At 38.7% G+C, this 23,641-nt stretch overlaps 2 long non-coding RNA genes across 6 annotated transcripts in view; both read left to right on the top strand.

Annotated features, from left to right (window-relative positions):
• The first annotated feature begins 439 nt into the window (after positions 1-439).
• Positions 440-7,793, top strand: LOC117819720. The gene is made up of 3 exons (XR_004632607.1): positions 440-667; positions 5,628-5,743; positions 7,139-7,793. It is a non-coding gene; the product is annotated as an uncharacterized LOC117819720 (long non-coding RNA).
• Positions 7,794-10,612: 2,819 nt separating this feature from the next.
• Positions 10,613-23,641, top strand: part of LOC117819807 — a 73,069-nt gene continuing 60,040 nt past the window's right edge. For all 5 annotated transcript variants that reach the window (XR_004632633.1, XR_004632632.1, XR_004632631.1 and 2 more), the window contains exon 1: positions 10,613-10,959. This is a non-coding gene — a long non-coding RNA (uncharacterized LOC117819807). The remainder of the gene's footprint in view (positions 10,960-23,641) is intronic.

Here is a 23,641-nt window from a genome sequence, read left to right as displayed (position 1 = left end):
ATGAGCATAAAATAAGTCTGCAGACGTGGTTTCCTTGCACTTAGGAAGAACTGACTGATTTACATCTAAAGCACCCAAAAGCTTGGAGTAAGTTTTCATCCAGTTTTACTGTTCTACAACTGGACTCTGCTTCTGAATGAATGGACACACACACAAAAATACAATTTTTATGAAAGAAAATCAAATGAAGAGATCCAGTCTGAGTAGTGTGTGTTGCAGGCCTATTGAAATCAAAAGAAATGCTACTTTACTGCACTGCTATCACATAAAATCTAATGAAAATACTCAAAAAAAAGCAGTATTAGTTACTTCTCTTTGGTGAAAATTGTCTTTCTTAATTTCTGTAAAAGACATAATTATTTCCTGAAACAGCAGGTTCATGCGAGCAGGAGTAAACGACCTCTTTACTGGGGACTACTTTCAGTGGCGGATTGGTTTACTGTTGATGCTATAGCTAGCAGCAGCAGGGCATTACACATTGGATTGATTGATACAGAGTAAACTACAGTGCCTCTGTTCATGGAAGTGATGCAACATGTCACCCAAAGCAACAGTGGAGCCTGGCCTCAAACAAATTACACCAACCTACAAATATTTTGTTCAGTGGAAGCGTGAGTTGGTGGTCTTTCGTTTTGCACAGTTGACATGCCCAGCAGCAGAGCTATAGGTAAGTCTCTGAATCACTATGATAATCCTGGGTTTGGTTCTTCGAGCTTCTAAAACGTGAGAAATCTGCATCCAAATCGTCATCTGTGGCTGAAAAACCTCCTTACATTGATCATGCATGTTGTCACAGCCTCTGATGTGCGTGGATTTATGGCAGCTCTTATGTGTTAGTGATATTGATATAATTGTAACTATAATAAATGACTCCCTCCTCAGGGTATGATTTAGAGGGCTTGGCCAAAAGGCTGCTCTCCTCCTTCCTCATATGAGAGAGATAGCTCACTGATGTGGGGAAACCTGAAGTAACTCATACATTACCCAAGCTTTGACTACAAAGCTTCAGTATCAAAAAGTATTAGTGCCTCTACCCCTCTCTCTGATGCTCATATGGATTTCTTTCACAGCCTTTTCTGTGTGAAATTATGAGTGAATAAATTGCATCTTCATTTATCTTGGAAAAAGCCTTCTGTGCTGACTGCGATACTCAGCTCTCAGCGCTTTACATAATTATATTAGTCTTCTGCTACACCACCAAATTGATTGCCCAAGAAAATGAACCTGGCTTTGCTATAAATTACACCTATGGATCATAAGAAATGTGTTATTTTGTTTAAAATAGTACCTAATATAATTAGAGCTCTAATTCATGGCGAGCTACAAGTGTGCCTATTACAGTAACAGGGTTTGGAATTTAATCTGTCTGCTGGATAAAGAATGATCCTGTGTGGTTTTCATTTGTAATCCCAGACACATTATTCCAGTAAAATAGTCTGTGACTTTTAGATATGAGAGATGGATTGTTGAATGAATAACTATATATTCATAAGTTTCAGTATTAAAGTTAACAGTTCATGCATGGAGGGAAGTTTTAAAATCTCATCCACAGTCTCTCCTGGGGAACTTTTTTCTGCACAGTGGGGGACAGAAGGGAAACTGAGTCCTGCTGCTTTGGAGGTCTTACTCCTGCAGAGGATGTAGGTTAGATCTCTATCACTTTGACACTCAGGGTATTTACAGCATGGTTTACTATGGACAGCAGAAATAATACTGTTTGAGAGGAAGGTTCAAACGATTACTGTAATGTGACTTTGAGTGTGTGGCATTAAAATCAATAGAAAATAACAAATCTCATATAAAGAACCACCAGCGGTGTTAGTCTCTCAAAAACTGACCCCGGCCAATTTATTCCTGCTGAAGACATAAAAATCTTTACTTTACTTTTAAAAACAATGACAAATGCACTGTTTAAGTATCATAAAAACTCAAATAATCCAGAAAAAAGCCAGGCACTGTCGTTTCTAAGCAAATCTCATTAGAATAGAAAAGCATCCTATTTGCTGGGGGACTATTTTCATTAGCAGATTCAACCACTTTGGACTTAAAGCCTAGCAAAGTGTGTCAGGGCTGCGTCCAGAGGGTTGGTAAGGGAATGGGCCCCCTCAAAATCTGACTGGCCACCCCAGGTGCTGCTCCTAAATCCTAAGCTATGATTGGTGATTTTAATGTCAGAGGTGGGATTTTTGTTGAAATCAATAATTTGAGTTTTCTTTGAATTTACATGTAGCATCATTTGGTTTGTTGGTCATTTAAAAATGACAAAAATAGATGTATTTGTTCCAGTTGACAATGAATGTTTATTTTTTACAGTGTGAAGGAGTTAGCTTGTGATTTTTTAAAAAGTACTTTAAATGTCTGACTTGATGAACATCTTCTCTTTGAGTTCTTGACGTTTAGATGATTTCTGTATGATACTCATGCTGCCATTGCATGAACCAGAGTCCCAGTTGAGCCACCTCAGTCAAAAAGTCTGGGCACGTCCCTGTGTCTGTGGAATAGATTCAAAATAAACAACAGCTCCTATCTTCATGGCAAAAGTATGACCACTGATGTGCTTTTGTAAAAGTTTTTTAGACATCAACAGATGTTTGAAACACAGAGGAAAAAGATACATCTCTCACAAAGCTTATACTTGTTGGTAGCTTCATTCAGGTGTTGGTTTTGGTTTTTGTGTTAAATTTGTTGGCAAGAAAATTAATCTGGTCAGAAAATCCCTGGAACTATTCTTTTTTACTTCTTCTTTTCCTTCTGTATGTAAGAAATGTTTTACAAATGTTCAGAATGCATCCATATTTCCTTGCTCTATCAGCTCTTTGGAGTGTCAAAGGTCATGTGAAAGACAAATGAGTAGGGTTCATAGAAGGTGGAGATTACAGGGATATATGCCTTGGTCAGAATTGAGTGTATTTCTATTTAGCCAGGTGTGAGTGCATTTCAGATTTAGTTTTTTTTGCCTAGCACACCTTTGCAAGTTTCAGCTTTTCAAGCAGGCAGATGTGACTTCATAGATGTCACTTTATCTGATTTCTGGCTTTGATTGTATGATGTGTTCTGTTATCTAAGAATAACACACAGATACAGTTCCTTCTGAAAAAAATCATCATTCTAAGTGTTACATTTCAGTGTGAATCCACAATGTGAGATGAATATTGTAAGGCTACTGAAATGTAAAGATGCTTCGCCTACCTCTATTGTTCTCCTTACCTACAGGCCCCCTGCATAACAATCTGAAGTCTAGGAGCACAGTGGCAGCGTGCAGGGTTAAGTAATTCTGCACCACTGAGAAAGACATTTGATTTCATTTGTAGTGTGTCTTGCAGCGGGCGGAGGTGAGCCCACCTTTGGCTGCGAGAGGAGTGAAGCGGCACACATATCTAGTGCTGGGAGACACAAAATTGACAATGCATTTATCTTTGAATAATGTAAATGTCCTGAGAATACGGTGGCAGTGGTCCTGGTGTGTCCGCTGAGGGCGCTGGGCTGTCAGACACTGAGCTTTCTGGCCCTGCTGCAGCATAATGTAGCCTCTAGCTCCCCTGGAGCATCCCGCTGCTCCGCTCGCCTCTGCCTCAGGCCCACATTCCTGCTCCGGCACACTGCACTAGCTCCCCTCTTAATTTACGCTCTGCTAGGAGAGGGAGTTAATGCAGAGGAGGCTGCCAAGAAGAATCTTATCTGCTCTCCCTCTCCAAAGCTCAGCTAGTCTGGAGCACAATAGAGGTGTGGAAGATGGTGGTATTTTCCCAGCACATCCCTTCTTATCATTTCTATTTTGTGTTTGTCAAATCTAAATTCATCAAGCATAAAATGGAACATTTGTAATGAGAGTAACCAGTGTTTTTAAAGCGGCTATTATTTTAAAATCTTGGCTTAACTTGAATGGTTCCATGAAATATGTTATTGTTTCCAAGAAATGTGCAGCATGGTGACTAAAACACGTATTGTTTAAAATGGATGGCTCCTGGCAGGCTGACAGCGCTGTTCAGTGAGGCAAAGTGCCAGTAAATTGTTTGTCTTCTGCAGAGCTGCCCTATAATTCTTCTGGGAACCGATGGCATTGTGTTTGCCAAAGAGAATAATGATAGATGGGATAAAATCAAACCGGAGGATTTTTGGGATGCACTCTGACCAGCAGGCCAAATCTGAATACATTTTGTTAGGAATTGTTTCTGCTTGTGTTTTTTCCTGCTTCTTGTCTGTCCTGTATATAACTTAATGATAAAGATTGTGTATCCTAGGATTTGCTTAATTTCTGAATTATGTTTACCTGTATGGTGGCCAACATGGGAAAAACTGCTGCAATGGGCCAAAAACTTTCAATCTGGAAAAAAAGTCTGGCGATTGAGATAAAAGGCAGATTCAGAGCAAAATATGAGAATGAAAAACAAATGCAATGACAGAAATGTGTTGCAAGTAGATGAAAGTGCTCCAGAGAGCCAAATCAAATGTACTTACTGCGAATATAGCCGTAATGGGAGTCATGTCTGCAAATGTGAATAAGGGGTGCCTAACCGATTGACCTACCTTTTCATCTTCTTGGTCCACCTTTAACATTTAACATTTGTAAGATGTATAACCTGTTTTTTGTATCTTATATTTTCTAGTAGTGTCCTTTTGTAAAATGTCTGAGCTGCCTTTTTTATATTCTTGTTTGTTTGTTTGTATGTATGTTTTTTTGTTTTTTTTTAAAATCCCCAATAAAAATATGATTGAAAAAAAAAAAAATGTGCTAACTGCGAATACACTTTAAATAAACAAACGATAGAAGGTCAAAATATGACAAAAAAAATACTGCACCAATCTTTCAGACCAAACGGCTATCAATCTTTTTGGTCTGATAATCAGTAAACTCTGCAACTCTGTCTTCTCCTTTCTTTCTCCCTCCATAGAACACACAGCTGTTTCAGTTAGCGCCCCCTTCAGGTCTGGAGTGCTTAAGCTGTAATGACCGGATTTACAGCATTTTTCTGTTGCATTTGTTGTCAGGTCTGGGGACTCATAGTTTTACAGTATTTCTGTTTTTGCAGTCTATATGCTTGTACTGCATTTGATTTAATGTTCTGCGGCTCCTTTTTCACTTGCATCACATTTTCAAATGCATTTTTTTCTTCTTTATGATGTTGAATTTTCAGCATTTCTGACTTGCAGCCCATCTCTCCTCATCGAGGTACTAAGACCATTGCAACACATTGCCCTTGTCGGCCACTGTACATTAATGCTAAACTTATGTGTATCAAATGGGACTGCCCCAGACTACAGTATATGTTGGACGCAATGAGGCGTTTTACTGCATATAAAGCACTAGTTGTAATGTCGCTGGTGCTGAGGCATGAATGTAAATGTGCAATCTGCCTGTTCGAGTGTCCTGTTGGCCCAACAACAGGAGCACGTCCCCATCTGTTCTCTCTCTGGAGTGCCCAGACAATACATTCCCCCCGCCAGACCTTCCCATTTGCTGGAGCAGAGGTTTCCCAGCCATTTCTGAGGTTACAGGCGGGGTAAACGCCTCCACCATGTGCTCACAGTTCTCTGATTGGAACTAGTTGGTCCTCATTTGCAGATAGGTTTGGGTGAGATTGGTGTGATGCTGAGTAATATTTAAATGTGCTATCCTTGTCTTTCAGGCGCTTTTGTTGCTGTTGCTGCAGTTCCACAGGATGTGAGCAGAGAAAGACAAGCACGGCTGTCAGCGGAGTGTGATTTGTTGCAAGCCCAGCCTTGCCAACTGTGAGGCGCTGAGGTGTGACCACAGAGATGCCGAACATCTCCAGTTGCCTCAGGGCCAGCCAGTCAATTACACAATACTGTCTACCCTGAGCAATGACATGTGCTCAGTAATGGACCAAAGGCAGAGATGAAACACATTTCTACTAGTTTCTACCAATGTCCACACCATTATTGGGATGTTTCAGTCAGTGATATTACTTTATCCTATACTAGCTTGATCAGTAATGCAAATTAATGACTTAATTATCAATGAACATGATTGTGAATTATTTTATACCTGCAAGAAATTAATTTAATTGATATGACCCTTTATTTCAACAAATTTTCACCGAATCTTCCATTGTTGCAATGGGATATTTGGTCACATATTATTCTTATGGTTATATTGAGGCTGTTGCAGGACTTGGTGCAGCATAGGCAAAGACCTTTCACTCAGGTTGTCCCAATTCATTCCCTCAAGAGTAACTTACAGTGAGCTAATATGCAACATGAAGACACTTTCACACCCTATTTTGCACATATACTCAGTGCTGTTAATTCAGTTCAGTGCACAGTGAGATATTTTTGTTCAGTGGCCATTTATGGCACATTACTTCGATGACGCATTGTGGGACACACTTATTCCATAGGGTTTAATAATTCTCACTAAATTATGCAGCAATACAAAATTGCCATCACACTAAGTAGTGGAATACAAAGTGAGTAGTGAAGTATTTTGGTCTCAAGAAGTAATACATTTACAATTATTTATGTGGTTTTGTTATTTGAACAACTTCAGGGGACTCAGGATGTAAAGCCCCATCGCTTGAGTTGAAGTCCTGTCCTTCGCTAAATATCCACCCCTCCACCTTTCACTTCATTTACTCTGGAAAATGCAACCAGTGAACATAATCCAGCGCTAAATCACATTTGTCCTCACAATATAAATGAAAACTGATGTGGCATTAAATAAGCATAATATCAGGGAGACTGTATAATCAGATAATTTAGATTATCTAACACTACAAGTTTATGGAAAAAGCATATTTTTTTGTATTTCGAAGCTGCAGTAAGACTTCAAACTGTACTCTTCATTTAGTCAAATAATTTCTCAATGCGCCAGCCTGCAAGTCATTTCAATATGCTGGTGAAACGTAAAAACTACAGAATTTGAAGGTGTTGCTAATTTGGAAAACTGACAATTAGTTTGGTCCACTTTTTGAAATGAGTTGCATGGGGTTTAAAAGAATGTGGGCTTACGTTCAGTCAATGTTTGACATTCTCTGTGAGCCATTTCTTAAAATGTTTTCAATATGATGCAACCACTGATTGTTTTTCAGTGTAAGCAATGCTACATCTAACATGTAAGTTGCATGTATATTTCCCACAGACTTTACCACAAAGGGTAACATTTTGGTTTCTCCTGCAGCTCAACTGTTTATGAGGACCATGTGTGAGAAACTCCAAGAGGGTCCCCCGTTCAAAGAAAGCAGGCTCTCCTTTGTGAAACACTTTATCGTGTGGATGCAGATGTGCTTTTTGTTGGAACCTTGCACCTCATCCATTACCCCCGGCCTGCCAAGGAGATAGCACAGAGTGAATCCATTCAAAAGCACCATGACAGAGCCGGCTGCTCAGCTGAACTTTCCATGAACTAGGCTCCACAGTGGGATCCATGCATCAAAAAAATAAGTAATTTCTCTTTGCTGCTCTGGCCTGTGTTTCATACAGATTGCTACTATCAACACGTCCGACATGCTCATGTATCAATCTGTCAATCTGATATTCTTTTGAACACTGTATCTGTCTCCAAAGATTCAATCGAGGAGAGACTAAGAGTGAGCTGGGAGTTTTGTGACTGTCTTGTCTTGTTGAATCAAGATTTTACTACACAGTCTGTGAAGATACACAAAACACACACGCACACTCATTTGTGCACACTGGTGTCTGTGATGTGGGTGAGATTTTACAACAACCTCTGGAGATGATGAAGTTTTATATTTGCTTTTGCAAAGAGTTATTGTTGGACATAATACTGAAACATAAATTAAATGAAAATTGGAGCACTTGATCGTGTTTTCTAAGAGCTGAACAAATTGGATTTATTGCAGTTTATTTTCCTCATTAGATTTCATATTGTAGTATACAGCTTTATTGGTCTTCTGTGGCTCATAAGGAGTTTGATGGTACAATATTCTCAGAAGTGTAACACCGATTTTAAAGCATCTATTTTACTTTAGGGAAGTGTTATTACAAATCAATTAGATTTGTAAAACTAAATACAAAACAAAACTTGTCGTTACCCTAATATTTGACCAGTATAGCTGATCCATGTCTTATTCTGTGCTATAAGCTGTCACTGATGGTAGTATCTTCTTGTATTGCTTTGAGAAGTTAAAAGAAACCATCATAGTTTGGTGTCATGATCCAACAGTGATGACTCTCTTGTGTCACTATTTCCATAAACATTAAAGAGGAACAAACAGAGCTCTAATGGGAAAGACATGTTTCTGAATAAACCGTAATCACAGAACAAAAATCTGATTCTGATTCTGATTCTGATTCTGATTCAAAAATACGTTCCTCAGTTGTGGGCTGATATTTCTTCTTTCTATTCCAATAGTTGTTCACTGACTTCTTTGTATAATATGAACTTCTTAGATTTCTCTCCCTTTTGATCTTAGGACAGGTGACCTGGTACTGCTGGATGTTAAATGTATCTTTAAGCATTTCAGCTGGAAAAGGCACCAACAGTTGGGGATGTAGGAAAACCTGCCTGTAGATATTCTGTAAGAACAAGGAATGTAGTCAGAAGAGAACACTCATGATGTTGTTTGACACAGTTTTACAGAAATTGGGATTGTGTTCTATCTTCCATATTATGTTATATCTGTACAAATACAGTATAATCATCCGGAGACAGCAATATCTTTTAAACTTCACTTCTGTTGTTTTATTCATACTCAGTATTTATACAAAGACTGTAATGTCCATTGTCTTGAAGATGGATGTTTTGGATGTATAATAAATTCACATAGCAATATTAAAGAAACTGACATTTGGAGCACAAACAGAAGACTTTTTTCTGCTCAGTAATGCAAGCGAAACTCTGGTACTATTGACATAGACCTTGGGTTGTTATATGAAAAGCCCATGGACACGTTTAATTTCTGTCACCAGTCAGGCTCCACAGCCACAATGGATTTCTTTTATGCCCTAGCCTCTGACTCTCAGCGAACATCTGTGTGTGCTTGAAACACAGTTTCTACCCAACCCTTTCCCCTCCTCCACACACTGCCTCTGCCCTTAAGGTGCATTTCATCCACATAGAAAATGAAGTTATATCTGAACTTCGACCAATAGTCTTGCTAGCCCTGGGGAAAGCGCTGTAAGGAGCTCGCCTTCGTATGACCAGGCAGCACAGACCGCACAAGGCTGCACAAGTCCATCAATCTCCTTCTGTTCCACAGTGCCTCTAATGACTGCATACATAACAAAACCCTCTCCTCCAACTGAGAAGTTCTGCTGGTGGGAAATTGTGGTATTTTTCTAGATAACCCTGACCCACAATAGAGACATTTTAGTGAGTTGCTTCGCTCAATTTCTATAAATGCTTCTTAGAGGAGTGTTATCACCCCTAAGTCTTTTAAAATGAATAACATTGTTTCATACATTATTGTAAGATATGTTAAGAATATGCTTATGTAGGAAATCAGACTCACGGAGTCAGTCCCTGATTTTATTTCACTACTCAAGACACATCTTTATAGTGAAGCTTTTATTTTGTGAATTTATTTTAATTTATAATGTTTTACCTACCTAGCTTTTATTCTCTGTTTTATTTTATTGTCTTTCTCCTTCTATTGTCTGTTTTTATTGTTTTTGTTAATCATTTTGTTACTTGTATTGAAAAGTGCTATACAAATAAAAGTATTATTATTATTATTGATCTGGTTTATGTTTTTTTATTTGATAAAGAACTAAATAATAAGTGATTTTATTTTTTTGTCTATGTTTCCTTAACTTAAAAAAAAAATATATATATTAAACTGACATCCAAGTGAGGTATATCACGATGACCTGAGTGATAGAATGGACCAGGGGCGTCAAATTCATTTCAGTTAAGGGACCACATACAGCCCAAGTTGATCTGAAGTAGGCCGGACCAGTAAAATCATAACGACAACTCTACATTTTTACCTTTGTTTTAGTGCAAAAAAGTACAAGTACATTCTGAAAATGTTCACATTTAATGAACTGTCTTTCTACAAAAACATGATGAGTCTCATAGTGGGGCGAATATTTTACTATTTAAGCACTGAAACCTGCTGCGAACACATTAAACACACAGGTTACCCATTCACCTGACACAGAGTGAAATGTTTACTGCAAAAGAACAGATAGATTATAATGATGAAGAAGGTAAAGTGGATTATTTGGACGCCTCCGCTCCAGCATGAACAGTTTGCTTGTTGGACAGTGTTGTATGCAGGGGTGTAGTGCTAGTGTTAGTCGTTAGTGGATCATCTTATAGTGCTCTAAAAAGTCTTAATCAATCTCAACCTGATTATGCAAACAGGAAGTCATCTATTTTCTTCCTTTAGGAAAAAAAGTCCCGGAAAAAAAGCACTGTTCAGGTGCGCTCCGTCAGCACTATGATTTTATGCGACCCCCAGAGGACAAATTTGAAACAGTAGTTACTTTTATTGAAAAATTGCAGTTAATGTCTTCTCTGTATTTTTTCACTTCGCAAAGTCGTTCCACGGGCCGGATTGGAACCTCTGGGTGGCCGGTTTTGGCCCGCGGGCCGCATGTTTGACACCCCTGGAATGTACGATGGCACACCGTACATACGTGAATACTGTTTCGCTGTAAACTGTAACGCCCAGTAGGTGGCAGTAAAGCAATGACTGTGGATGCCAACTGCAACAAAACTCCACCAACGAAGAAGAAGACTGTCGATGACGTTGACCGTCGTCACCTGTGGCACAATTTGTTGTTTTAAATCTTTAAATATGTGCACTCCTTCAACTACTGCAACTTTATTGTGATAAACAAAGACTCATTCAACAGCTTGTTGACGGCTCACTTTGTTACTTTAGTCAGGGCTGGAAGGAATGGGGAGTTGCCAGACGGTAATATCAAATCGTCGGATGCTAGCTGCTAACAGTGAAGAAGGTGTGTTGGACAATGATGAGGATGAGGAGAAGGACATCGAAGAAGTCTGCCCGAATATTCTACAATAACATGGTAAGTTATTGTTGTTAGCTAAAGGAAAGCTACTCGTGCTGTGTGCTAAGGTAAATGTTGGCTAAAGCTAGCAGACAGGTGCTAGCTAGTAGGAGCATTGTGGTTGTCAAAGACGTACAAGATGACAGGTTTATACTCTTCTATTTTACACAGTCTATGGTTTACTGTGAAGGATTTCAAAGAAACAGTGCTGCTCTCAGATTTGCTTACAGTTGTAGCATTTTGTAGATTTACAGATGCTGTTTTGCAAGGATTTTGGAAGGGATTATGATTGTTTCTTACATGATTTTGTTTGAATGTGTTTTGTTCAGTAGTAATCTATGGAATGAATTATACTCGTTCTGTCTTTTATTAGTTGTATACAGTGGTGGACAAAGTAGGCAAGGCAAGGCAGCTTTATTTGTATAGCGCATTTCAAACAGGAGGGCAACTCAATGTGCTTTACATTAAAACATTAAAAGCATTGGAGACATTCAGACAGGCATAAAAGAACATAATTAAAATGACAAATATGATAAAACAGAAAAGAAAAGGAAAATTAGAAATATATTAAAAATTACATTAAAATTTAAAGTACACTTCTTCATTACTTAAGTCAAAGTAAAGATCCTCCAGGTAAAATATTACTCCAATGCAAGTGAGAGTTCTTCAATCAAAGTATTACTTGAGTTAAAGTGCTGAAGTACTTTTAAATATACTTAAGTGTTCAAAGTTCTTCTTCAAAAAATCTCATGTTTATCATGTTTATCTAGAAACCATTACTTGAAATCTCCAAAAACTATACCATGGAATAAAAACAGACACTAAGTTACTCCAGGCACAGATAACTTAGTTTGAAATGTTCATCTGGAATTAAACAAATGTTACGTAGCTCAACACGCTTTCTCAGGTTGGACAGTGAATGTTTGTATGTTTGGGCAGAGTGGGAAACATGGTGAATATTTCAAATGATACGTATCATTCTTTGTTTCAAAAACCTCTAACACGGGCTGAAGATATGGCAATGGGTGCTCAAGTGGGGAATTATAGCCATCATTACCACCTCTAAATGAACTCCCTGATCTGAGTGAAATTTGCTCTGTGTTTGTTCCATGTTCAACCGTGGAGACGCACGATATACAGGTACGACTAAACCACTGAGACAAACAGAACTACACAAACACATTTTACTGTCTTAGGGATCAGATTTCAGAAAAGAGAAGGAAATCATGAGCTGACTTCAAAGCAAAGGTAGTGAGTAACTAGAGCACTGATAGAAATGTAGTGGGATAAAAAGTACAATAATTGTCTTCTGAATGTAGTGGAGTAAAATTAATAAGTTCCCCCCAAAACATAATACTCAAGTTAAGTACAGATACTCAAAAAATGTACTTAAGTATAGTACTCAAGTAAATTGACTCTGTTACTGTCCACCACTGGTTGTATACCAGGGATTATTGAATCTCATTTTTCAGTAGTTATGTCATTGACTGTAGTACAAAAATTATCAGCCCCTTTCACAAACATCCAGCCCCCCACAGCACACCTCTCTGTCTTTTCCCTGATCTTAAAGGAGCTACATCTTTAGATCTCTTGTCCTTCAGCAGCACGTTTGAGTGCTGGATTATGTCCAAAATCCTAGTTCAAGAAAAATGTGCTGCTGACAACTTGCGTGCAGTAGCTCTTGAAAATGTGACTGTTTCCCTTTCTAATGGCATGTAGCAGAGGAGTGTGTTCATGGTGACTGACAGCACTCCAGTCAGCTCTGACTGACAGGGAAATTAATGATGGGGGTTTTCTGCTTGAGAAGTGCTGACAGTAGACTTCTTTAGTCAGGGCTTGGAGGAATGTGATTTTCTACAAGTGTGACTCATGTCCTGAGCTGTTTCCTCGTACCTAATCTGTGCAGTGAGCAATACTACATATTTTGTGCCATTGAGCATGAATTCCTGACACTTATTGTTTTCAGAATCTGACCTGCACTGTGCTAGCAGAAAGACAAGCCTGGTGTGTTTTGGATTTCTTCTACATAAAATAACTGAGCAGGCCCCATAATAAAATGATCAAATGAACTTGTCAGAATTGTGAGTTTTCAGGTGACTTATAAGAGTCATTGTGTTTAAAACTTTAAGACTTTTTTTTTCCTCCTCTGGGAATTCTTGCGGCACATTTGCAAATTGCAACTGCATCATCCTCCTCAGACACAGCGTAGAACTCCCATACTGGTGACACCATGTTGACTACACTGTCAGCTGGCTTGGCTGCGCGTGTAGTACAGCTCTATGATCAATGGCGGACCGCGTATTGCCATCTATATTGTTTTTACGTGTAGGCTCGTAAACAAGCACACAAATGCCATTTTCACTAGCTGTTTTTATCAGATACAATGTGAGCCGAAGATTAAATAATTAAAAAAATCCTTTGTTTTCCCCATAGTTTATTGGACACATCAAGCATCCCAAATTTTCTGATGTCTTTAAGCTCATTGAATTGGTTCTAAAGGGAATGCGTTTTAGTAGATGTCTGATAAGTAGGGGAGCAAAGGGGGGGAACGTTTCCAGTAAATTTCCATGGGAAGTTAAACCACATGGGAATTTATGTGAATCAATGGGAGGGTAATTTAATGGGAAGGTATCATATCCAAGCATAAATATTTGTTTTGTTGTAAGCAGACATCCATCCAAATGAATACAATTAAAACAGAATTATTTGTAAGTAGAACTTTATCAAGTGTTAAATATTTTATTGAACAATCAATTATTTCTTCGAAGAACAAAAACATGAATGTTGACTTAAATATAACTCATCCCCCTGACCCAACCCATTCAAAAATGCACAAAAATTCAATCCCAACAAAGTCCCATTCCAAATGTTAAATGAAAAGAGCCCCTCTCCCTCCAAAAAAGTCCCGTTCAACATGCAAATAAAAAAGCATCTTCCCTCAAGCTTCTCAAGCCTCTGCAGGATTCAAGAAATCATCTGTGAATGTGATGGAGGAATGCACAGTGCATGTAGGGGGCGTGGTCTCAATAGCCCTGCAGTAAGCAGTGTGCTATGTGCATGTGATTGAGGAATAGCATAGATATTTAACTGTACTTGCATGAAATCTGGTGGTTTTAGTCAGGATTATGCTAAAATATATTTTCCCCAACTATATTGAAGTTCCCTTTTAAGAGCAAACCTTCAATTTAGTAGATTCCTGATTTATTCACATTTATTCCCATGGAAAGTTCCCGTAATTTTGCAGCCCTACTGATAAGCAGGGCTTAAATATTATCAGCCGTGTCAATTATTAACAGAGGTTGAGTTTTGCCTTTGGCAGTGTAGGAGCAGAAGTAGTTCTTAGGTTGGATCCTCTGCCTCAAATAATAATACCTGAATAGCCAAGTCTTATTTCAGGATGTCTTGTTTGGGTTACCTTTTTGCTGTCTGTAACCTTGTTTTGTAGCTAGTTTGCAATAACGGTGAAGGTGGAAACTAGAAGCAGAATGTTGTTATGGAGGTTCGATCCCAGCTCCGGGTGCCACATGCCAAAGTGTCCTTGAGCAAGACACTGAAGACACTGAACCCCAAAATGCTCCCACTGTTGTTCAGCGGTGTGTGAATGTGTATGAATGAGATTAGCTAATACTGATGGTCCCTACTATATAGCAGCCTCTACCATGGTGAGTGGTCAGAAAGACTAGAAAAGTGCTTTATAAGTACAAGTCCATTTACCATCCACCCTGAATGTCCTGACTATAAGAAAGAGAAGGATGCAGGTCTCAGCTGAACAGACCCCGAAAAAGACCACGCCTTAATGCTTCACAGACGATGGTTATCACACATTGTTCATCACACTCTTAACAAAAATTGCTCCCTGCTATCTTCTTTTAGGCTTTTGTGAGATAAGACCTGCCATGTTGAAGCTTAGCAACCAATCAAGAATGACAAACGACAACTTGTGAGTGTGACAAAAAATAAGTTATGCGCTTGTCTGTCTAAGGGCCAACATGTCTGCATCCGTTCTTCTTTTAATTGCAGCACTAAAGCGTCTTCTAAGCAAAGAGGTTGAGACGGACCACAGAGTGAAAACAATGAAGAGTACACTCTTAGAGTCTGTCAGCACACGTTTCACAGAGATCTGTTCGGATCCTCTGCACTTCATCGTGACTGTACTTGATCCACGTTCTAAAGATCAGCACAGGAGGAGAACAGTGCCCAGAAAAAAGGACTCGTCTCTCTGAACCAGATGAGGGGCATGCACCCTTGTTGCCAATGAGATCCTTGATTTTAGTGAGGTTAGTACACAGTCAGAGCCATAAATGCAATGGTAGAGGAGACCGGACACAGTTGTAACATTTTTGACATTTCTGTCTATAACTTTGATCTCTTTAAACCAAGTGTGTTCAAACTGCTATACAAACTAGCTTCAAGTGTCTGCTAATAAATGGCCTAGAAAAAGCCTGTGCAACACAAACAGAAAATGCATGGCTTAATCTCAATTCAAAGGAGTGAAATATTACAACTGTCCCCGGTCTCCCTACTAGTACTTGGCATAATCATTTATTTCGGTGTTTCGGTTTTCGGCCTTGGTTTCCTCATTTTCGGTTTTCAGTTGCGGCCAAGAATTTTCATTTTGGTGCATCCCTAGTATCCACACTACAAAGTGGGAAGAGAACTGTAGGGTCCTTTTTGCTGTGGCACTGTGAAATCTCATTAATGACATGTTGCTAACCTTTTCTCATTACTGTCGTCTCATCATAAATCACACCTCCTGCCAGTGGGATGTTGCCTCACACCAAACTATTACAACCCCCCCTGTTGTTGCTGATTTAGGTTGAGGTGTGTATATATGCTTAACTCATCAAGTGTTTCGTCATCCATTAGCTGGTTCTCGTCATTCCCTCCGTCTCTCAGTGTCTCCTCTCTCTGTCAGTGGTGGTTCGAGTCCAGCTAGTTGTCAAATATTGTGGGGGAGCCACCTCAGAGATGTTGTGCCTTCCAACATTATTTGTCCTAATTAATATTTAATGAAACGTGGGCTCTTTGAAACTACGTCCTGCAGCTCATAAATGACACATCGTACAGTACAGTGTCACACACCCTGTGTTCTATACATTGTTTATTTAAGCCGGCTGCAAGTATCTGTAACTGCTGTGCATCAGTAATAAGAGCTCAACCATTACCTTTGAAAACACTACTGAATCCTTGTAATGAAGTTTTCAAAGGCAATAGTTTTGTTGTTGTGTTGCATTGTGGGTATAATGAATTATTTAGTTTCACATACTGTATGTGACTTCCACCATTCTGTGCAGCTGAAGGGCAAACACCAGTAAACATCAGTAGTATAGTTTATGTATAAAGCAGGCTGAAATGGACTAGGCACAGACTCATTTAATGACCTGCTGTTGAACTATTAGGGTAGGGCCGGGCGATAATTTCATAATGATAATTAAAGGGATATCATTTTTCTCAATATAAATATAACATGTTCAATAAAAAAAAATGGATGTATTTGAACTTGTAATTACACCCCCCAACCTCTGGAAAGGGAGGGAGCGCTAATGTGCCTTAAACGCTAGTTGCCACCCAAACTTAGACAGAAGAAGAAGAAGAACAGCCAATCATGTCACAAGGCTGGAGGTTGGCAGGCTTGAAGACATTTGGAGTGGAATGTAAACACAGCTGAAACATGCGACGACGACACTGAAGAAAACTCAAAACCTACCTGCTCAAAGCAGAGTCGTTAGTCTACCACTGTGTCCACTCAGCGTTAACTACAAACTTAATACACTTGTTTAAATATACTTTCAGGATGGAGGTAAAGGAAGAGCACGGAGACAACTTCCACTGTGCATTTTGAACACATTTAATGTCCACCGTGATTGTAGGACAACTGAACACTGCACAACTGATGCATTCACTGCACTGTGGGAAACTATCACTCCGATCGTAGCTCTTGGTAAACTTAAAGGGGAGTGCACAACTCAAACAGTACTCTGCTAAACTGATACACAGAATACAATTTGATATATCTTTGTTGTAATTTTAAATAAAATCATGCAAATTACCTCAACCTGAGAAAAATAAGAATGTACAAACTAAAACTTCACAAAAATCTCATCTTACACAAAAGAACTGTATCCTGTTAGCACCGTCAGAAATGATAGATTTAAGAAGCTTATCAGAGAAGTAAATCCAGTACAAGCTAACAAGCCATCTGGTTTATTCAACTTTCACTCAGGAGCAAAAATCTGACTTTAAATTTAAATAAAATAATGATATTATCGTGATTATTAACGATATCGACTGATATGAAAACATTTATCTAGCTCTATATTGTTGCACTGAACATATCTTTATATCTCTTCTTACCAAATGAAAACACTCACTCTTGGTTTCACTCCTCATCTTCTGAGAAATATAGACGTATCATATAACACTGCATTTTAAATGTTAATATTCAGCTGCTGTTAGATTACCATGGTGTTGTATCTTGATCTCCCAACATTGGACAGAACTAGCTGAAGCCCGTTGTTCATACAGATTTTCTTAAAGTAGATACAGTGGTCACACAAGAAAAAACAAAAAGATATGATTTATTTTTTTTACATTGCAGTCCTCATCAAGACTAAATAAGTGACCCACAAAAATACTGTTGAGAAAAAAAATCCTTTTTACAATTCTAAGTTAACTTTTTGTAGTCATCACTTTATGCACTCATAGTTTAATTGGACTACTACTGATACAAGCTGTAGCTGGCTGGCAACATCCACACTGTGGAGAGTGCTTGTATGTGTGTTTAAGTGATGGCTCAGATCCTTTCCTTCTTTCATTTTCTTTCAGTTTGTTTCTTGAGCATTGTCTCTGTTATGTCATGAAGTACACTAAGACAGACAAAGATAAGCCCACGCTCATGGTTCTAATGTCCTAATACAACACTTCCTGCTATATTCACCTATTTATATCTGCTAACTTGCTTATAGCTCTGAGTAATCTTCCTCAAATCACTTTAGGTGTTTAAAAACACAGTGAGACCGTTATCTTAACTCTTAGCAACTACAAAATGTAACAAGAACTGTTGTTTTATATCAGGTTGATGCACAGTAAATCATACCATTAATAGTTTAAGATTAGATTATGTTGAGGCACGAATTGAATTACTAAAGTAATGTGTGGCACATGTTCAATATTGCAGCAAGACAACCTCTGTGTTGCTCAGAGTGTACATAGATGTAAGAATCAAATGTTTTGCTCAGAGTCCTGGATTATTATAGAGTCGAGGGTTCAACTCAGAATAAGGTGGTGAGAGAATTAGCTTACAATTTAGTGTTTTTAAATTGAATACCTCATTAGGCTCTGTGATCAATGCTTCAGTGATTAGTTTGACATTAGATCTGTGTTCTCATTGTGTGACTTTTGTTGTGCCAGTTGTGAGTAGAGCTGGGCGATATTGAAAAGGATGTAATCATGATAACATTTTTCAGTCTGTAGATATTGATAGTTATCACGATAAATGTAAAATACAATATATAAGCAAGGAGTTAAAGGAGTGAAACGTTGACGATTTGAACACTTGTAGAAGCCTGATACTAGTGGTGGGCGATTTGACCTACAATTCATATCACAGTATTTTTCCTTCATATCGCGATAACGGTATTATATCACGGTTTTCCAACATGAAATGGGGTAGTCTTTTCAAAACATGATTCTGGCTCTGTTTGTTCTGTGTTGTAAGTGTACGCAGTTTAATTGTGTTCTTTTATGCTTGTCTGAATGTTTCCAATGCTTTTAATGTTTTAATGTAAAGCACATTGAGTTACCCTTGTGTATGAAATGCGCTATACAAATAACGTTGCCTTACCTTGGTTTGACCATAGACACTTACCTATAGCATGTGCAGCCTGTGTCCAAAACAGGGTAGCCTGTTGAGCTGCAGTGCTCTAACCATGTTTGCCCCACTGTCCGTCATCATGCACACTAGGGATGTACATTTTAAGTATTTTCCGTGATCGATTTTTGGAAATGTTAACGATCAATTATCGATTAATTGATAAAAAAAACCCAACATTATTATTCTTACGTCAAAAACAATGCAAATAGGTTGTTTTCCCCCTAAATTTTATTTTTTACAGCAACAAAATGCATCTAACTGATGGGATTGAATACGGGCACACGTTTGACACGCAGAATATCAACGATCAGGCTCATTGAAATATTCTCCTAGGAAATAATCTTGTAAAGTGAAGGCTCATAATACTAACAGAAAAGTACTTCAGACTCTCAGAGTCCAGTTTTCTGTCTACTCGTTCTTATTGAGAAAAATAAACATGTGTATTCGGTCAGGTGTCAGCCAGGAGCGCAACCGGGTCATAATCAGTCCCGCTGGAGAAAAGCCCAGACGGCTCTGATGTTGCTGCTCTGTAAACGTAGCGTACCAGAATTTCCCACCTGTCTTTTGCCTTTGTATCCAAAGGTGGAAATGTCCTGTTTAAAGCTGTCAACCTTTGTGTCCGTGTCGTTGTTGGCAGCAGTTTTGTATTGATCCTCTTTTAAAAAGCGCACCTGGAGACCTGACGCACAGCCGAAGCCACCAGCTGAACGTCTCCGCTGTGCGCAACACCTTTAACAGCTGATTCACATCGAAACATGCTTTAAACTTAAAACACCTCTCTGATAGATGAGTGTAATATGAGACCACATGATGTTTGTTCCACGTGACGGAAAATTGATAACAAAAATATGTGTTTCGAGTAATTTCTTAACAATCAATTAATCGATAATCGATTAATTGTGGTCATCCCTAATGCACACCATAGGGTCCTATGAAATCTCATTTATTTTTTCCAAATTCCGTTTTTTAAATTTTTAGAATTCCGTTTTTTACCCTTTCAACATATTTTACCAGCATATAGTGTGTGCTTTTTGTGTCAGTGAATAAAATGTCCATTAATGAAATCCTTAAATTTATTGATGCAACACTCTGTTTTTCACATGGCTTTTGGAGGACAAGTGGTCATCACACTTATTTTTATGTTTCCATTCAACAGTATGTTGGCAGAATTTGCTAAAAGCATGTCACCTGACACAGAGAAGTCATTTGGGAACTGTTCAGCTCTGTATTGTAACGGATTGGTTGTTTGGTGTTTGCTAGGGTTAGTTATTAATTAGTTATGATGTTAGTTAATTAGTAGATAATCAGTTTTACGTGATGTCAGTGAATGTGTTGACCAGGATAGCAGGCTTGTGATTGGGTGACGGAGAATGGAGATGTGTGTGTGTGTGTGTGTGTGTGCGTGTGTGTGTGTGTGTGTGTGTGTGTGTGTGTGTGTGTGTGTGTGTGTGTGTGCGTGTGCATGTGTGTGCGTGTGTGACAGAGAGCAGAGAGAAGGAAAAAGAGAGGCTGAGGAATGAATGAATCAGAGCCAGGTTCGGAGCAATTATTTCACCTGTGTGCTCGTCTGGGAAAAAAATATGTTAGGCGGCATGTGCTGCTCAGATTCCAGTCATTATCAACATAGTGTATTGTGAGGCTGATATATGGCTCGGTGGTGCGGCTGGACGGAACACAAATCAGCGGTGTGTTGGCTCGCTGTTTTGCTTTCTGCACGCCGGTAAATATTTACTTCCTCGAGTAAGCGGCGTCAGTGACTCCGTGTCACCGGCCTTAAAAGTGTATGCGCATTCACTTGTAAGTAAATCTCCCACATACAACTACTTGGCCCAAATTATGTGAAAACAACGCTTTACCGCGGTAATTACGGTATTGCAAAATCCATTTTGTGGCAACATATTATACTGGTGACGGTGATGATACCGGTTTACCGCACACCCCTACCTGATACCGATATCTGATAAACTACATTAATTATTTAAAGATTGAAAATGTTCTGGCAAAAATCAAAGACCAAAATGTGACTAAAACTAGATGAAAATGCTTTGAGTTTCCGTGGACTAAAACTAGACTAAAACTTTAAAGGGCTGAAAAGACTAAAGTGTGACTAAAACTAGCATTTCCGTCTGAAGACTAAGACTAAATCTAAAATAGCCGCCAAAATTAACACTGTTTCTGACGGTGCTAACAGGAAGCAGGTCTTTTGTGAAAAATGAGATTTTTGTGAAGTATTAGTTTGTAAATTCTTATTTTTTCAGATACATTTGCATAATTTGATTTAAATTTAAGTGCAGTGAATGCATCATTTATTCAGTGTACAGTAGTCTTACGGTTGTGGTGGACATTTAACGTGTCTGAAATGCACAGCAGAAGTTGTCTCTGTGCTCTTCCTTTACCCATATCCTGAAAGTATGTTTAACTAAGTGTATTAATTTGATGTCTAATGCAGAGTCATCATAGTGTTAGATTAACGACTCAGCTTTGAGCTGGTAGGTTTTGAGTTTTCTTCAGTGTTGCTGTCACTCTTTCCAGCTGTGTTTACATTCAGCTCCTAACGCCTTTAAGCCCCTCCTACTGCTCACCCTGTGACATGATAGGCTGTTCGATGCCGTCTTCTTCTTCCGTCTAATGTCGGGTAGAAACTAGCGTCTAAGGCTCATTAGCACCCCCTCCCTTTCCTGTGGTTGGGGGTGTAATTACAGGTTTATCAAATCTTTACCGAACATTTGTTATATCTATATTGAGAAAAATTATATCATGATAATTATCGTTATCGAATACCTACTTGTTTCTATTATCTTTAATGCCAACATCACTCTTGCTGCATGCTGATGTTCATTTCTCAATATGTATAGGGCTGACTTTGTGTGGCAATGTTGCAGCAAGGAGCTGCCATCTCTCACTTACATTTGCAATGAACATAAGCATTTTTAACCTATTTACAAAACCTTTTGTAAATCTAAGGTGTTCTGTTATTGATTATCAGACCATATTTTCCATGATTTTTAATTACTGTATCACACATTTTAAAAGAATCTTTTTAAATACTGTATCACACATTTTAAAAGAATCTTTTTAAATACTGTATCACACATTTTAAAAGAATCTTTTTAAATACTGTATCACACATTTTCAGAGAACCTGTTCATGTATTTAACCAGGCTGCTCACAAGTGTGGTTCCAAACCAGCACTTACTCCTCTACTCTCTTACTGTGAATTTAAATTCATCTATGTATCCCAAGATGATGAATACCAAGATGAAAGAACTTTTATGAGGTGCAAATTACAGGTGAGGGTCATTAGCGATGATTAAGGGTGATCTGATGAGTTTTATCCCCACCTTTGTCTAATATTGGGCTATTACCTTCCACCCAACTAGCTTTTTAATGTTCTTGCCTTTCAGCCTTCTTACACAAATTAGCCAAACGTACCCTGACCTCAATAGCTCTTAATTTGCAAGGGACAGACCTTCGGTGAATAGCTGTTGAGGTTAGCTTTAAGCTACATTTAACACTATTGTGATATTTCATCAAAGAGGAAGGTTCTGTAAAAAAAAAAAATCTGTCTAAAAAGATAATATTGAAGCGTCTATAAGCTCAAAAAAGAACATAGGTTGTGTGTTGGGAATTCCTGATTGTGCTTCAAATCCAGATAGTTATTTTTGTACTATACAAAGCAAGTTGTAGTCTTATTCTAGTTAGATTGTGCAGTAAACTGGAAGTACAGTTAAAAATGGGAGGAAAAAACCTTCCATAGAAACTGGTATTGTGCATGATGTTACTCAATATCTACACAAAGGAGGAGGAACCAAAAAGCAGCCCATGTGTCTGTCCCGATGAACTGGGAGGAGACTCCTCTTTACAGTGCATCAGTGTTTGAAGACTTTGTTATGCACAGTGGATGCAGGGAGGACTCCAGGATCAGACTACAGGTTCCTCCATTTCATTTACTTTCAGGGAAGGTGAAGGGTAGAGTCACTGGAATGATGAAACTCTGTTACCAACTCTCATTATTTGTAAGGCCTTCTTGTATGCGTTCACGTTTCCCTTTAACTCAGAGCGCAGGGGGAAATTATAATTAATCTGTTAATGACAGTCGGGGCTGTCATAGGCTCGGGGAGTGTATAATAAATTGCTGTAATAAAAATTAAGATTGCATGCATCATTGAGGCCTTCAGAGGGTTTGTTTAATGTAGTTACAAAAATGGTAGCAGCTGATGTGGCGTCCACCGCTCTACCAGGAGAACGCTAATTTCTGAGTGACACTTAACCTGCTGTAGCTCAACCACGGCTGAGGGAGGTGAGAGGAAACCTAATGAGTTTTTCCTGCGTTCCATTTCGAGAACCACTGAACTGGATGGCCTGGTTTGTATCCAAAGGCAAGAAAAAAAGAAATAATAACTTTCATTGTTCACAGGAAATTAATTAGACCCTCCGAAAATCTATCCAGTTTCAATTTCAAGCCAAAGAATTCATCGTGGTCAGTGAGTGATCGGTCATTGTTTCTCTTGGCCCAAACTTTAGACAAATCACTACATGCTCTGAAAAGTCGGGTCAGGGTCAAAGGTGGGGTTGTTCACTTGTCCCTCTTCCCCTTAACTGGAACATGAAAGATGTTGCATCATCTGTAACATGCACTCAGTGCAGTGTAGGACTTCCTCCTCTTTGATGAACACAAAGCTCCCTCTGTGATGCAGGGGTCCTATTAAAGGAATGACCTCCTCTTTTTTTACCATGGAGGAACAAGAGGACAAATCTTCGGTATCTTTGCACAATCAAGAATTGAATGTCTGATTATGTTTGAGTTAGTATCTGTTCTTGTGCCCA

Source organism: Notolabrus celidotus, chromosome 10 (genome assembly GCF_009762535.1).
Source record: "Notolabrus celidotus isolate fNotCel1 chromosome 10, fNotCel1.pri, whole genome shotgun sequence".
Classification (NCBI taxonomy): Eukaryota; Metazoa; Chordata; class Actinopteri; order Labriformes; family Labridae; genus Notolabrus; species Notolabrus celidotus.
This window is presented reverse-complemented; position numbering and strand designations above follow the sequence as displayed.